Here is a 16,817-nt window from a genome sequence, read left to right on the forward strand (position 1 = left end):
CATCTGTGACTTATTGGCTCTTTTTATTGAAGGGTGGGATGCCATTATAGTGTTAGGAGCTTTCCCATTCATTTCACAACCAGTGTCCAGCCCTTTATAATGTCTTTGAGCCAATCAGATTAAAATGGATGGGGAAAGGGGAGGGGTTACATTATGCATACCCCATTCTCAGATGACTGGGCTCATGAAGCTGCTTATAAATTCTAGGGCTTGAAATCAGGGATATGGGAATTATAGCTGATGGCAACATATCTTTTTCATATAGGCTAGTATTTGCCGATGTCAATGTCTATACATTGATGTCAATGTCTAAACAATTTTAAAATGAAGAAACTGGTCATGGGCTTGAGGATAGGGAACTGGCCCTGTGACGGGAAGGTTGCCGGTTCAGTCCCCAGTGCCGACAGCACATGACTGAGGTGTCCTAGAGCAAGACACCAAACCCCCAACTGCTCCCCAGGCGCCGTGGATAGGGCTGCCCACCGCGCCGGGCAAGTGTTCTCACTGCCCCCTAGTGTGTGTGTATTCACTGGTGTGTATGTGGTGTTTCACTTCACGGATGGGTTAAATGCGGAGGTGGAATTTCCCCGTTTGTGGGATTAAAAAAGTATCACTCGCCCACTCACATCTGTCTGTACCGCAAAACAATATAATATTTAAATTTGTAGTAAAATGAATGAAATGCAGATGTTTGAGTGTAGTGGCCCAGTGTCACCTAAACATGCTGATCTTTCAGAATACTGTAAATATATAACCAAATATAGGTTTGAAATGTCTGTCCAGTCTAAACAACTGTATGATGAGATTTTTTCAGACATAAGAAGATGCCATAACTACTAGATAGGCCATAGAGGACATTTTGTCCATTTCATTTTTAAATTGAATTTTTCTTTTTTGTACCACAATACTTGTACCACAGAGAATAATTGGAAAAAAATAGTTTGTTATGGTGGCACATGCTATGAGAAATCAGAATGATGAATTTGAGTTTTGATGATAATTTGATGATTATTTCAATAGCATGCTGTACTAGTTGATGACACAGAGAATAAAATTAACATATAAACACCAAGACAACACAAACATCTTCAGCACCAGGCTCACTCCTAGCCACTACCTGAGTGTTCACCTCTTACATTTGCCAAGTTATGATGTACGTTTACCATATATATGCTACCAACTTAAACATGTGAACATAATTGTTGGGGTTTTATGCCACAGCCCATTTGACCTTCCCCATGTTACTGCTGTTTTATTCTGTTTTTTGTAAACTATTTGGGAGATTTTTTCCAGGTATTCCTTGTGTAGTTCTTTCCAGGTATTCTCTGAGGAAAATGAGATGAGTTGCTGCTAAAAACATCTGACTTTAGGTTGTAATAAAAAAAGTCCAACACAGAGGAAGCACATATGCTTCATATCACATCTTTGGCCTCTCAAGGTAGAAATATTCAGATAAGGTAAGTAGGTTTCTGAATAACTGCTGCAAAATCACATCTGACTCACTGGAATGGTGACAGAACAAAAAGCTGAACGAAGACCAAGCACATGAGCGCCGTATGCCGTCAAATGACTAATAGCCTTATAAAGGTAGAAATACTAACACTAATAAGCACTAATTTAGTAAAAGCTTGGGCATAGGAATTTTATTCTGTGCAAAATTATCACACCTTAAAAATTCTAGTGTTAAGCAATTATCTACCAATACCGATGTAATTCCGATATCATCACACTTCCCTAATTGCAATTTTTGTGACTTATTTTGTCTGAGGGCTGGAGTGGCAGACCCCAGTTAATCAGGGTAGTGCACAGAGCTCCGCAGAATCAAGACATTATACAAATAGCATGACTAAGATTGTCGAGATTGTAGTCCATCTTCAGTTAAGACATTAAGAATAAACCCATGTCAAGAAATAGGCTGGTCAACTCAGAAAGGGCATTTTATAATCAAAAACTTTAACAGACTTTACTTCATGTGCCGTTAGTGACCTCCACAGAACAAAGTGCAGAATATCATTTACATTTCACACTTATGTCCATGCTTTTATTTCAGCACAGATTCAATTTCCTTGGAATGGAAATTTAAAAAGCCATTTCTACTCCTGTTACACCATGTCCAGTTTTAATGTTCTAAGCAAAGCAAAGAATAATGGGAATGGCTATTTCAGGAACGTCATCTTCATTTGTTCAGTGAATAAAAAGGATTTACAGATTTATCTACTGAAATCTCATACAGAATATGCATAAGGGACTCCAGATGAATGAAACAGAGGTTCACTGGTTTTGTTTGCCTCTAACACGTGCTGTACTCAGACAAACCAGTGTCCTATAAGCATCCATAGACAAGAATCAACAATTCTAGTGGATAACTAATTGGTCCAGGATTTAAAAGGCATTATCGTTAACGACTTGTGAAAACGCAGAAATACATGTCAGCGTTTCAGTAATCCTCAGTGAGAGAGGAAAGAACAGAAGCAGTGTCCTCTCGCGCAGTTTAAAAAGATGTGGGATGGTGACTAACAGATATGCACTTGGAACCTGACAAGTGCTAATGTCTCTGCCCTACATTTGACTTTTAGTGTGGCTCTTAAGTCTTAGCTGCGACATGGTCATTCTGTCTCGCCTCCTCAAATCACAGCAGTGGTGCTCAACAGCCTTTCGTGGGCTGAGGATACTGCTTGAAGGTCAGAATAAATATCCTTTCATTTCAGCCATTTTGTGTCACACCTGTCAGACCAAACAGCAATTCTGTAATAAGGTGATGAAGAATTTGATAGCAAACGAATGTGTTATACACTTAGATTTTCTGAGAAAAAAGACCTTAGCTTTAATCCCTGAATTTCACAGACGTATACTGATGATGCTGTGAAACACACATGTTTGGGTATATGTAAGTTTTGTAGTACATATATGCACATACACACATACCCACACCATATAGGCCTACCACATTAGTTCAACCTACAGTCCCAGAGTACATAAAAACTAATAAAAAAAAAGTTTTCAGACCTCAGATATTTACGAGGATTATGTTATGATCTATTTAAAACCAAGGCAAGTACAGAGATCATCCTAAACTAAATCATTTATAGGGCACTTTCTATTAGAGGTTGCTGCTCTAAACCCTAACCCCTAAACTTAAGGCAGATTTGTTGCAAAGTCTGAAAATCAGTGTAAACCCTTGAGAGTGGTTATTGTGTTATACTGAAAAATATTACGATTTTATGTGTGCACAACTGTTCAAAGCTATGATTGCTAGACGTGCACTGGATAGTGTTTTTGTGTTCTGCCGAGATTTAACTATAGCTGTCATTTCTGACACAGTCACTACTGAAACATTTGGTAAAGTAATGGTAGAGTTTTGACTGTTTTTGCTGGGAGAAATTGGAATATTCAGTCATTTGTTTTCATCAAAATAAACATAATTATGGTATAGGGTCACTCAAAGTAAAAGGATTTTAGTCTAAAATCCAAGTCAGTTAAAAGCCTGGAATGTGTTTTCAACTCTGGATCATTTTGGTTGAATGATCCATAGAATGCATCAACAATAACAGTCGATCAGCTTTATTCATATAAGGTGTTGTTAGAACCAGAGGTGGACAGTAACTATAAAGTTTTTCTCACAAATCGGTTATACCTGGATACCATGGATACTCACCTCAGCTGTATTTTGACCCAGTTAAAAATGTTTTTAATGTTTTCTTTCTTTAACATTTTGTAATGGTGTCAGCAAAGCGCTTCATGTTGGAAGTCTCATTTTCTGCTTACACAATGCAGACATTGGGCTAGCTTAAACGTTACTAACTATTCAGAAAGTGTATTTTGGTTATTGCAGCAGACGATATTTGAGTAAAAGAAGTTATTTGAGTCTTGCTTGCATCTTTGCCTTCGACGTGTGCTTAACCCTTCTTGCCAGCAATAGTTCTGTACACAGTCTTAGTTGCAGGCAGCCTGTATAAAATCACAGAAACAACCAGACTAAGTTTCCCTTGTCAATCATATCATGCTACCTACAGAAGCCAAAAGGCTTAGAAAAGTATCTAAACCATCATCCATTACATCACTAACAAAAATGGCAGCTGAAAACTGGGCTATATAGTAACTAACCGTCTTATAAATAAAATGTAAATAAAAAGCATTTGTCATATTAGTATTCATTTTTATGTAACTGGCACATCTACAGTCGTGTGAAGGAAAACCGAATGGGAAACACTGAACAAGGTCCATTTACTCAGGTACATGTCCTGGAATAACATTCTGATTGATTTTTACTTTCATCAATATTCTCAAATAATAATACTTATAATTGTACTGAAGTGTATTTGCAAGAAAAGTAATCTGCTTTTTTGCTCTGTTACACTTTGTCATTAACATTTAGTTACTAATACAGTTTTGTGTTTTTTTATTATATTAGATTGGAAACTAGATTTGCATCTGTACTGCTTTAGTGGTGGCCACACCTCGGATATTTAAGGTTTATCATTTTATTCAAGACCAAAAAAAGAGACGAGAAGAATGGAGCCTAATAGACTTCAGATCTTGTGCTCATACATGCTGGATGTACTGAAAAGATTCACCATAGTTCTATAGGCCATGCAGTACTCAAGTACTTTTTGGCCTAATACTTTTGTACTTCTACTCAAGTTCATTTGTAATAGTACTTTTTCCATTATTTTAATGAAGTAAAACTAATTCTACTTAGTAGTACTCTACCCACCTCTGCTTGGCAAAAAATCCCAAGTAACACGTTTTAATATATGTGTCTCTCACAAAGATGCGCTCAGTTTTCAAAGCTTTTTCATCTTTCTCAGTTCAATTCAAGCACTTTTTAGATATGGGTCCAGACCCCATCTAAGCAGGCCAAAGAAATGACCATGACATGGAAAATCTCGTAAATTTGACTAGGGAAAGTAAGGAAAGGGACAGTCAGAAAACTGCTTTAAACCCAGTCACAGTGTTAAATGTCACTGAAAGAGTCTTGTGTCACATGCCAACCCAGCTATTCTGACTTCTTTATATTATGAGTTTCTACCCCTGAGCGTTTTAAATCACTTAATTTAGCCAGACTCCACTGCTAGTTTTGAATGTACTTCTACAAGGCAAGTAGCTGCAGGCCATAGCCTTGCTTTATAGGAAACTTTTTTCTTCCAAGCACCACTCAGCATCTCCGGGAATTCAATATTTAAAAACCTGATTAATTCTACGGATAATCACAAGACTCAACATAACTCCAAATGACTTAATCACATCTGAGTGTTCTTTGAACAAATCAACTGCACACTGCTGGCTGTTTTTGGAACACGTTTGCTGTTTGTTAGTACATTTTTTATACCACATAACTCCCTGAAATCCCTGAACAGAACAAGCTTCAACTTTCCACAAGTATTTAAAAGGAAAAATTATATACGTGCTACAACACGATGTATATCAAAACTGAGTTAGACAGCCACGAAAGAAAGTTGCCTTGCTGAAGAATGTTAACATTTGTAAATGCTTAATATTCACAATATTCATTCTGACGCACTGACATTTCATTAACCCGCTACATGAGTGTAGCTGTTTACTTGCTCCAAATTGTGGAATTCTTATGAAGCAAATTAGCCTTATCGGTACCAAAACTAGTTAACGTATCTTTATTTTACAGTACCGTGCAACAATCAAAGACCACCTCTCCATTGATTCAATTTTCAATCAAAACATCAGGAAAAAAGCAGAAAAAAAATATTTAAGTTCAGTCTAAGAAGATGGCTGCATTTTCTGCTTCCCACAATCCTACTTATGCCAATTAGTTATCAGTCCATAAAAATCTCAGATGTCCAGTTTTGGGGTTCTAGTAAAATTCTTATTCCTTTTTGTCCATTTTCTTCTCTCAGTGACTCATTTTGACAGAAATATACATCCTTTTTCCGTTGTCTTCTTACAGAGGAAGGATGGACAGAAACGTGGATTTTATTCAGGTCTGAATCAAGAGTGGAGCTTGATTTTCTCCTCTCTCTGAAACATGAAAGTTTTAAGTGCTGTTTATCTGATAGGGACAGTTTTGGTGGTCTACCAGTACTCGCACAGTTCTTAGGAGTCTCATTTTCTCAGTATCTTTTGTTCACTTTTTAAAAAACTACAGGTTTGAAAACCTTTTCAGTTATTTTCCGTTCATTATGTTCCATCTATGATAATCTAAAATCCAATTTATGTCTCAAATGTACGTCAGTTAAGGTGTGTTTGAGAGTTGCTTGTGTGAATGTTAGTGTCCATATTTATTTCAAATGCACTGCAAAGAACATTGATGAAGGGATTAAACTATTAGCAATTAAAGAAATTAAAGTGATTGCTATTGGTTACCAAATATTTAAATGTCACATTTCAGTAGTTATTCAGATACTCATTTACCCCCATAGTGACAAGGCTCAATGTGTGTCCCTGTGCGCAAGCGAACTTGTGTTTACAGTCCAGGCACAACACTTCTCGATCAAATGTCCTTGGTTGCCTTTAAGTTAATGAAAGGAGGTACTGCTGGCATAATAACAGGACACATATCCTTGATCCCAAAGCAATAAAACAAGAACATGTATTGGAGCACAGAACCTATAGAATGCTGCCAAATGGCTTTTGCAGTGCTGGACCGTTTAGGAAAATGGCAGAGCCAACATGTAGACTAAACGGCAATCTCTCAATCCCAAATCCATTGCAAGTCCTGAGGGTGACTTCTGATCACATGCCTCCTAACTTCTGCCCTAGTTCTGACTTTTTGTCCAAACCTAGAGAAAAGCACCAAAGGAAAAGACTGCGGCATAAATATTGCTCAATGTAGTGCATTATTTATTTCCTAATGTTGAGGCATTGACAAGCATGGGTTAGCTGTGCATCTCAACAGCTTTAAAAATACAGTAGGCTTAGGCCTTCACAGACCTGCTCTACATCCATCTTGGCAAAATAAACAGATTTCTGCTTCCTGTGAAAAACGTGTTTCAGGAAATAGCCCCAAAACGCTGCAAACTGTGCAGGCATTGGAACATTTTTTTTAAAGCAGTTCCCTATACAACATTTTGAATATGATAATTATATAAACTCTTTATAGAACACTCTCCTGACTATAGCTTTTGATCTCGTATATAAACAATATCTCAATATATGCTATCAGCCTAGTAGTCCCTTAAGATTGGTATTGGATTACTTTAGCTTCATAAACATGTATGAGTATTCTCTGTTTATAGATTGCAAAAAAAACATAAGACAAGCTGTTAGGAGATTTTGTGACTATTTTTCTTGTTTAACATAATTTGGCAGTTCCTAACCTGGTGTTTCCCAATTCTGGTCCTGGATGACCACCACCCTGCACATTTCTGTGTATTCCCAGCACACCTGGTCCAACTAATTAGCTAACTACATAACTCAAAAGCAGTGAAAAAGGTGAGAAGTTCAACTGGCCCACAACGACCAATCCACTTTCCAGGAAACTGTTCATCTAGGAATGCTCGGACCTGACACCCATAATGTGGTGGTTGCACCATCTTGCTGGAAAAATTCAGGGAACGTGCCAGCTTCCAAAGTGGATTGGTCGTCGTGGGCCAGTTGAATGGCGCCCAAGGTCTGCCGATCTGACCCCCTTAGACTTTTATCTTTGGGGTCATCTGTAGACAATTGTCTATGTTGTGAAGATACGAGATGTGCAGCACCTGAAACTACGGATACTGGAAGCCTGTGCTAGCATTTCTTCTGCGGTGTTGCTATCAGTGTGTGAAGAGTGGGAGAAGAGGGTTGCATTGACAATCCAACACAATGGGCAGCACTTTGAACACATTTTATAAGTGGTCAAAAAATTATTCATTAACTGGCAAGCATAAATTTTAAATATTGAAATGATATATAATATAATAAATATAAAAAGTATGGACAGTTCTAGTTCTAAAATCCAACTGGCTCAACCAAGTTCAAAGATGTTTTAAAACACCTGACATACACACATTGTTTAATTCAGTATTATTGCACCGAGATATTTAAAAAAAAGTTCTTTGCACAGACCATGAAACATAGTACTGATTTGTGGGGCCAGGCATAAGCACGTAAATGAAGCATCCTCAAAGCGTATTAAACATACTCTATGTAAAAACTTGATTTTGAACTTTGGGGCTGCTTAAAACTAACAAAATCACAAATTAAACAATAAAGGGCTTCTAAAATTTTAGATTTTAAAGTTAGAATGTAATACTAGAATTACCACTCAATACAAGTCCGAGATAAAAGTAACGTAAGGGCCATAACTGTGGCTAATTTTGTACACTTTGTAAACCGGCACTGTCTACCACGTAGTTCTATATCATTCTGCACCTCCATTAGGGCTATCTTTACACTACCGTGCAACACACTTTCTCTTAAAGAACAGGATGAAACAGTCTGTCTTCTTGTTTGTGCATGTTTGCTTTCAATATGGTACATGACCTAGGAAAACCAACTGCCTCATAGATGCCCCATAGGTACAATTCAATAACGTTCTTCAACTTGAATGGTAAACATGCCTGTTCAAACAGGAACTGTTGTTCATTGGCAAATTAACTTTTTTTTAACTCTTAAAAATGCTGCAAGGGTCCTTTAGTAAAGCAAATGATTCAATATTGAACCATAAACACTCAACAAACCCTTTACATGATTAAAGGCTCTTTGCATGATGAAAGGGTTCTTCAGATTAACCGAGAATGTGTATATAGAGCCTTTGTTGAAAAGTGTTCGAAATGGCACCAAAAAGGGTTCCACTAATGTTACAAGCCAAAGAACCTTGTTTTGATGCTATATAGAACCCTTTTTGCTAAGTGTGTATAGCACTGAGTAGTTGTTTATTTTGCTGGTTAAGGTTTAATTGGTTATTACTTCTTATTATCAAAATTCATTATCAAAAGCAGAATTCCCTAAAAGTGGACAACAGGCAAACAGATGACCTGCCAAAGTAAATACTCAGAATACTCTTTATAAAAAAAAAAATAAAAAAAAAGGAAAAAAAGCAAGAAAGGAAACAGAGCAGCTGTCGGGGCACCAGAGCCCAGTCATATCCATCTGCATCTCGCAGTACACCTTGGAGTTTATCCTCGAGCTGTGTAAAGAACGCTGTCTTTCAAGCGCTTTGATGGAAGCTTATTGATACAATCAAGGCAGAACTATTCTTGGGCCCATCCCCTCTGCACCCAGCACCTGTGCTTTAATCCAGATCAAGCAGCATATTTCTGCAAAGCGTAGGCCTGTCTGGAAAAATAAGCTTTTTTGTCATCATTATTCCTTCATGCCCCCGCTTTCAGAATTCATCAGCAATACAATAGCCTCCAGTGACTAACCCACACACTGATTTATTGTCAGTGAGATATATGTAATGTTTATGAGTGTGGGAAGTTGGACAGTCCATTGATCAGAGGTAGTGAAATTGGTCTTTCTTCGCAAATTTCAGTAAAGAACAGCCCACCGTTATGTTCAATATCAAAGTTTGGAAAACAGCTTATGAATGTAGTGTTCTACAAATATTTCAAAAAGGGAGCGGAATCTTAAAGTGGGGTATGGCTATGGAAAAACAACCTAAATAAATTAAACACATGATGAGCATCAGACATTTAATTTCAATATTCAACCATACCTGGTTGACCATGGCATAAAATGAATACCATACAGGAACTAGAGTCCGGCTCAACACGTCAGGCCACTTCTTAAAACTTTAACTTTAACTTAAGACTTTTTTGAGGTCGTTAGGAGGTGAAATGTGAAAGTACAGAATTCAAGCTTAGGGTACAGCAACTGAAAATGAGCAATAAATGCTGCTGAATCACTTTTGAACACCAAAGACAAAGCCAGCACCATATGGTGTTGAAATGGAATAAAACCTGATGAATCATCACTGCTTACATATTTGTCTCAGTGAGACACAAACAGAGTGGGAGTTTTAAAAAATTGCATTTCAGAATAAAGATGGCACTCATTAAACACCAGGTGTCGAAATCAGCAGAAAATGCTGGACAGGATATCAGAAGAAAAAATAAAGAATCAAATCCAATCCTATAAGAAATCACTCACATTATGTAACGCTCACACACATTATGTAACGTCAAGTCTCCAGACTAACGCTGTTTTGTTGTCCCCCAAAAACTGCTTTTAAAGTACTTTATGCTTTACTTGTCATTTTTTAATCAAATCTCTACTGCAAGTAGAATCCTAATTTCCATTAGAATTACTGTGCAATATCAGAATCAAGCTAAAGATTGAGGCTGCTCACAATTTTTTTGCATGCAATGATGATCATCTTGCTCTATCCTTTTTCTAAAGGCTGCCACAAATGATAAATTAAATGTTAATAACTGTTTATAATTACAATATTTATTGCTGTCGCTCAATGCAATTCACACTATGCATTCCAGTATTAATATATAATACTTCAACTTATTTCAAGAAAATAATTTGAGATATACAGGTGTACAGTTCAGTTCAAAATGAAAACCAATACTGGATGGCCGTGATCTCCAGGACCTCAGGCAGCACTGCATTAAAAACAGACATGATTCTGCAGCAGAAATCACTGCATGGGCTCAGGTACACTTCCAAAAAACACTGTCTGTGAACACAGTTCATCAACGTATCTTCAAATGCAAGTTAAAACTCTACCATGAAAAGAATAAAACATGAAAACAGGAGTAAGAAACGCTGCCACTTTCCCTGAGCCTGAGGTCATTAAACATGGACTGAGGGGAAGTAGAAAAATGTCCTGTGGTCTGACAAATCAAAATTTTAATTTTCTTTTAAATCATGGATGGCATGTCCACCAGGCTAAAGGCTCTAGCTTGTCAGTGCACAGTTCAAAAGCCAGTATTCATGACGGGGGTGCATTAGTGCACATGGCACAAGACCTGCACTTCTGTTAAGACGCCATTAATGCTGAACAATATATACAGGTTTAGAGCAACATATGCTGCCAACCGGATGACGTCTTTTCCGAGGAAGACCTTGGTTACTTAAAGATAAAGTCAAACCATATTCTGAACATATTACAACAGCAGGGCTCCGTAATAAAAGAGTCCAGGTGCTAAACTGATCTGCCAGCAGGCCAGACCTGTCACCCATTTAAAACATCTGGTGGTTTATGAAACAATATGACAAAGGAGACCTTGAACTGCTGAGCAGCTGAAATTCTATATCGAGCAAGGATGGGAAATATTTAATTGATAAAACTACAGCAATTGGTATTTTTAGTTCCCAAATGCTTACAGAACGTTCTTAATAGCAGAGGTGATGCAGCACATGATAAAAATGCTTCTGTCACAACTTTTTAAAAATGTGTTACTGGCATCAAATTTAAATGGGCATGTGTTTTTCAAAAACCAATAACATTTCTAGTTTCAACATTTGATATATTGCCTATGGTAAATGCTTTATCACTGCATTCCGTTTTTATTTTGCACATCATTCCAACTTTTTGGGAAACAGGGAAGTGTATGAATGTGTCCACGTATTTTGTGTATTGCCATCTGATATTTGTAATTTTTGGGAATTAGTAATATGTCAGTACAAAAGTTCTAGTGAGAACTCTACTATAAGCAAAGCAGTTTAATATTTTGGATAGTCAGTTTTCACTTGGGGACAGTTGATTAAATTTTTCAGGGCGGTTCTGGGACAGTTCTTAAAAAAAACAAAAAAAAAAAAAAAAAGTCTGGAACCCTGGGATTTTTACAACATTTAGCGGACGCTCTTATCCAGAGCGACTTACAAGAAGTACTTTGTCTATCTAGACTAAAGTATCTTTAAATAATAAGTGATAAAGTGATGATATTAGTTGTGTTTTTCTTTGTGTGAGTAGTAGAGTTATTGAGTAGCCTACTTTTAGATGCTCATCTTAAGTGATGTGCTTCTATTAAAAGTAGCTGTTTTTAAAGCTTAAGAGGCTTTAAAGAAAAAAAAATGTTGGTATTGGTATTAAAAAGTAGTCAAGAATTCAACACCAGTATCAGAAAAGAAAAAGAAAATCATGCCACTTCTATGTAAAAAAAACAAAACAAAACAAAACATAGAAATAAATTCCAATAGCAAAATAGTGTATATTTGTTGCCTGGAAACTTTGAATAATTTCAATCATACACAAGCAGTTATTGCAACCTTATTTCCTCTCAAAAGTGATGCCAAACCAAGTCTGTAACGCACAAGCTTCCATTGCATAATCTGGCTGAAATTCCATTCTTCACAAAAAAGAACTGCAAACTGCACAAGGAGCAAGAGATATGACTGTAGTTTATAACTAGAGGGCACAGACATTATAATGGATGCGGCAGAAGAAAATGAGGTCGCATTGAGAAAGAACTACTGTATACTAAAATATAAAAACAAACATTATTAATTTAATACAGACATGTTCACAGAAGACACATGTTTGAGTGCATAAGAAGACTTGCAATGTACCCCGTGCATATGTCTAAATGAATCCAGACAGGATAGACTTTTTATGCGGTGCAAACCCACTACAGAAAGATCCACCGCACTTGGACTGCTAACTACACCTTGGATTGGACTCTGGATTCTGGCCAATAAATAAAATCTCTAGTTCATTCTTCTAAGACAGAGAAACAGCAAAAGACACCGGATGGGATTGCTCAAGTCACTTTGCAGCCAATCAACAACCAATCTTTGTGGTTTATGCCAGGGCGCACCAATATGTTCTTGATGAATAACACCCTCAGAAAAAGGCTTAAAAGATATTATAATGTAATTTCCCAACCCAGCTGTCTTTTACTCTTTGTCCTCTGTATCTGGATTGTTTTTAAAGTATCTAAAAGAAGTATTTACTATTTAGCTCACACTGCCTGTTCCAATGACAGTACAAGAGCACAGCACTGTTGTAGGAAGAAAACATTGTATCTCCAAAATGGTAACTTTACAGGAGAAGGAAAAGACATACTTTACTTTTAATGTAAGTCAACGTAACCAGATGTTACCCCCACCAGATGTTACACTCCTTAACAAACTATCATTTGTTAAACAGTGTACATGCTAAAATGAAGAAAGACTTTAAAAATATATTAAATAAACAGTGCTTCTAATGGTTCATGTGCTTCCAATGGTTCACCAATTTAATTCTGCTTTGGTGGTGAGACAGTTAAGTCAGGAAAATATGAAGATTTAGGTCTAAACCAGAATTTCAAATGATATTGCTAAAAATAGGAAAGGCACCTGCACATTACATCTTGTCTATCTGTGTGAAGTTCTGCTTCTGGCTGTTGAGTATGAGTCTTTGAACGTCGCTATGTTTAAGCCTTTAGGGATCTACTACACCGTCAACCTCTCCTCCCATTTCCTGCCTTAAAAAACACCTTAAAATAGTTAAACCTTGAACGGTGACAAACTGGGCATTTTGTGGAAGCAGAGTAGTGGTTACACAACTTGAGCCCTCTAGTGAATGAGTGGTTATGATTTAATGCCAGTTAAATGTCTTCATCTGCATATAAATATGTTTTAACAAAGCCGTGGCAAACAAATCAGTGTGATTGTATGCAAAGACCTCAGCAACCTCACACAGAATTATACAGATTGACTTGTCATGCCAGCAAGGCTTATTATTTCAACCATGTGAAATTAGACAATAAGAAGAATGTGACTGGCATGAGAATAAAGTCATGGAAAAGGGGGCCACTGATGACCACAAGAAACAGGCTTAAATTCAGCATGTCACCAGAAACCAAATCCAAAGGCAGTGACTTACCAATTCAAAAGAACTGTGACTACTTCTGTGACACAGCTTTGCAGGTGTAGTGGCTCAGGGGCCATTTAGACGGTCACCGCTCCATTTCTCAATCAGTCCACCTCTGCAATAAACAGTAGGGGGCCAATTAGAGTGTAGAAGTGGAAAAGATCAACTGGTGTTGAGGATTATTGCACATGAATGGCTGTAAGACATATTATTAGACTTTCTGTATGTATTAAATACAAACTGCATGGAGAAACAGACCCCAGACATTGCTGAATACAATGTACATTTGATGTCCCTGTTAATTTGGCCCTGACTAATATGAACCAATACTTTCAACCAATACACATTTTTAGGAGACAATTATTCTTCTAATATCAGCCAATGCAACTTACAATGCACTAAAGAGTGCATTATGATGGGTGGGAGGGAGGAAGACTGATGGGAGAGTATTTGTTATTTGTATGCCTGCTATCATTGTGCATTTTGTTTTCTGTTTTTATTTTCAAAGCTGAACAATGTTCACAAAAAAAAACAAACAAACAAAAACAACAAACAAAAAAAACCTGTGTGTTAAGTATGTATATAATTTTGAATCAGATGACCACAAATGAACTGAACTGTTAACTATAAATTGTCAAATATGATTTCTGGTTCTCATTTCTATTAACAGCAGAAACTCACATCTTTAATACTTATGATCATTTTAACCCTCTCTGGCAAAGCGTCCCAGAATTGTTAGCTGTTTGTTGGTTTTCGTTAAATAGCTCTTCTGTTTCATCAGAATACAGAATAAGCAATTAAAAAGGAATTCGCCTGATTGTTCTACATTTCTGCGTTAATCAATCTTTTGATGTAAAATGTGTCAGAGAAAACTTCAGAGTCAGATTTGCTCATAGTAGAGCTGATGTGAACCAGACATCTGAAGTTTTTAATGCCTGTAAAAGCTGCACTCACACAAAACTATTACATGATACGGTTACAAATACATTGCCTGATGCTTTAGGCTGAAAAGGTACATGCAGGGTGTTATAAGCCAAAATAGTACCCCAAAAAAAAAAAAAAAAATACTTATACCAACCAGCCACTTCATTAAGTACATCTCCATGCATTTACACTCACTGCCCATTTTATAAGTCCCAGTTACCAAATGGTCATTGCAGTCCATCTGTTTCTCTGCATACTTTGTTAAACCCCTCTTACCCTGTTCTTCAATGGTCAGGACCCCCACAGAGCCAAGTATTATTTGGGTGGTGGATCATTCTCAGCACTGCAGTGACACAGACATGGTTTGCATGGGTTGCGCTGGTATAAGTGGATCAGACACAACAGCGCTGTTGCAGTTTAAAAAAAAAAACAAAAAAAAACACCTCACTGAATATTACACCAGCCACAACTTACTACACCTACAAGGTGAACCAACAAGGTAAAAGTGTGGGCAATGAGTGGAAACTTGTACCAACGCAACACACACTAACACGTCACCAATGATTCAGTGTCACTGCAGTTCTAAGAATGATCTACTATCCAAATAATACCTGCTCTGTGGGGGTCCTGACTACTGATGAACAGGGTAAAAGGGGACGAACAAAGAAGGCAGAGAAACAGGTGGACTACAGTTGTAGAATAACAAACCACACTGATATGGGCAGCTGATAAAATGGACAGTGAGTGCATAATTTTATCATTATAAACATAAAAACCTTTATTTTGAATATTAAAAAATGCCTTCATTTGAATTATATTTGCAAGATCACTCCTGGTTCCCATCATCACAACTGTAAAGAAATCTGAGTCAGCACGATTCTCTATAAGTAACCATTTCACATCAGAACATATGAATGACTTTGTTTACATATCAACTATTCAATTCTGCAGAATTTATTAAAAAAAAATGTTGGCAGGACTACTGCTGATAAATCCTCAGGGCCTCGATATCAGCTGACAATACTGACAGACTGATGTTTTCCAGCCAGGCTTTGCTGTTCATGAGATCATTTGTGGACAAGAATCACACCCTACAAAATTCTCAATATTCAGAGAGTGTCGGTTGTTTTGCACTGGACAGAGATAGCAGGCTCCTCTGACAGACAAGCACAGACTACCAAACAGCCCTATTGATTGGTGAGGGTGGCATCTTTTCCCATCTACATCTTTTCTCATTTCCCCACTGCCCTTGAGGGTCAACAAAGTCTTTCGTGATGAAAGACACTGCTCACCCTTCTAGGGACAAACAAAGAACAAAAGTAGCCAAGAAGGAAAAATAAATGCCAGCTAAATTGGGCAATTGTTTCACTATTGTAATGGTTTCTGCAAAAAGTATGAGAATGTGGCCTAAGGCATCTGAAAACAGAATCGACTGAGGTCAGGTTCAGCGGCTTCTTTCTGTCTGAGACGTGAAAAACTGTAAAAATAAGCATCTGAAGAAGGCATGAGCATAAAAGAAAGATGCCCTAAAATATCCCCAATAGCCTCCTATAAACATAGAAAGCAGAAGGAAAGAGAGGAACGTAAAATGCATGCAGAATAAAAGGCCAAAGGAATTTAAGAGCAGATTAATCCCTAATCCCTTTTTTATTGTTAGAACAATTTCGCCCTCATCCACATTGCAGAGACATTTACACCAAGTCTGACCCTGCAACACAGCTTATTTACCACAAGTCTTCTTTTTAAATAAGGACTGTACAGTTTAAGTTAAAGTTCAGTACTGGAGAACATGCACTCACAGTATTCAGCAAAAGAGTAGCCAAGAGGTAAAATAAATAAATAAAAAAGAATAGATTCCAGCCATATCATGTTCCACACTCTCCTGGACTTTCCACCACTGACATGCTAAAAATCAGTTTGGGCTTATGTGGGCCGTCTAAGACATGAGCTGCTCCTGTTATGATGAAACGTGTCATGCTACCAGTTAGCTCTGCAGGATCCATCCGCAGAGCGCACTTCAATATACTTGGAACGGCAAAATGCGCAAGTAAACTTTCTAGACCAGCACACAGCATTTCAACAACATAAGCCAACAGCAAAGCTAATGACATGCTCTTATAATTCATTTCATATGTGCCCAAGTCTGGCACTAAAAAGGCATCAGACTAAATAAACACAGTGTTTATTTATTTAT

The 16,817-nt window shown here is 37.3% G+C and overlaps 1 protein-coding gene across 3 annotated transcripts in view; it reads right to left on the reverse strand.

Moving 5' to 3' along the window:
* enox2 (ecto-NOX disulfide-thiol exchanger 2) overlaps window positions 1-16,817 on the reverse strand; it is a 253,893-nt gene that overhangs the window by 224,606 nt on the left and 12,470 nt on the right. For 2 of the 3 annotated variants that reach the window (XM_017721483.2, XM_017721487.2), the window contains exon 2: window positions 13,712-13,814. The exons of the other annotated variant lie outside the window; for it this stretch is intronic. The gene's annotated coding sequence lies outside the window, so the exon portion shown is untranslated. The remainder of the gene's footprint in view (window positions 1-13,711; window positions 13,815-16,817) is intronic. 3 annotated transcript variants of the gene reach the window in all.

Source organism: Pygocentrus nattereri, chromosome 11, assembly GCF_015220715.1.
Source record: "Pygocentrus nattereri isolate fPygNat1 chromosome 11, fPygNat1.pri, whole genome shotgun sequence".
NCBI classification, from domain to species: domain Eukaryota; kingdom Metazoa; phylum Chordata; class Actinopteri; order Characiformes; family Serrasalmidae; genus Pygocentrus; species Pygocentrus nattereri.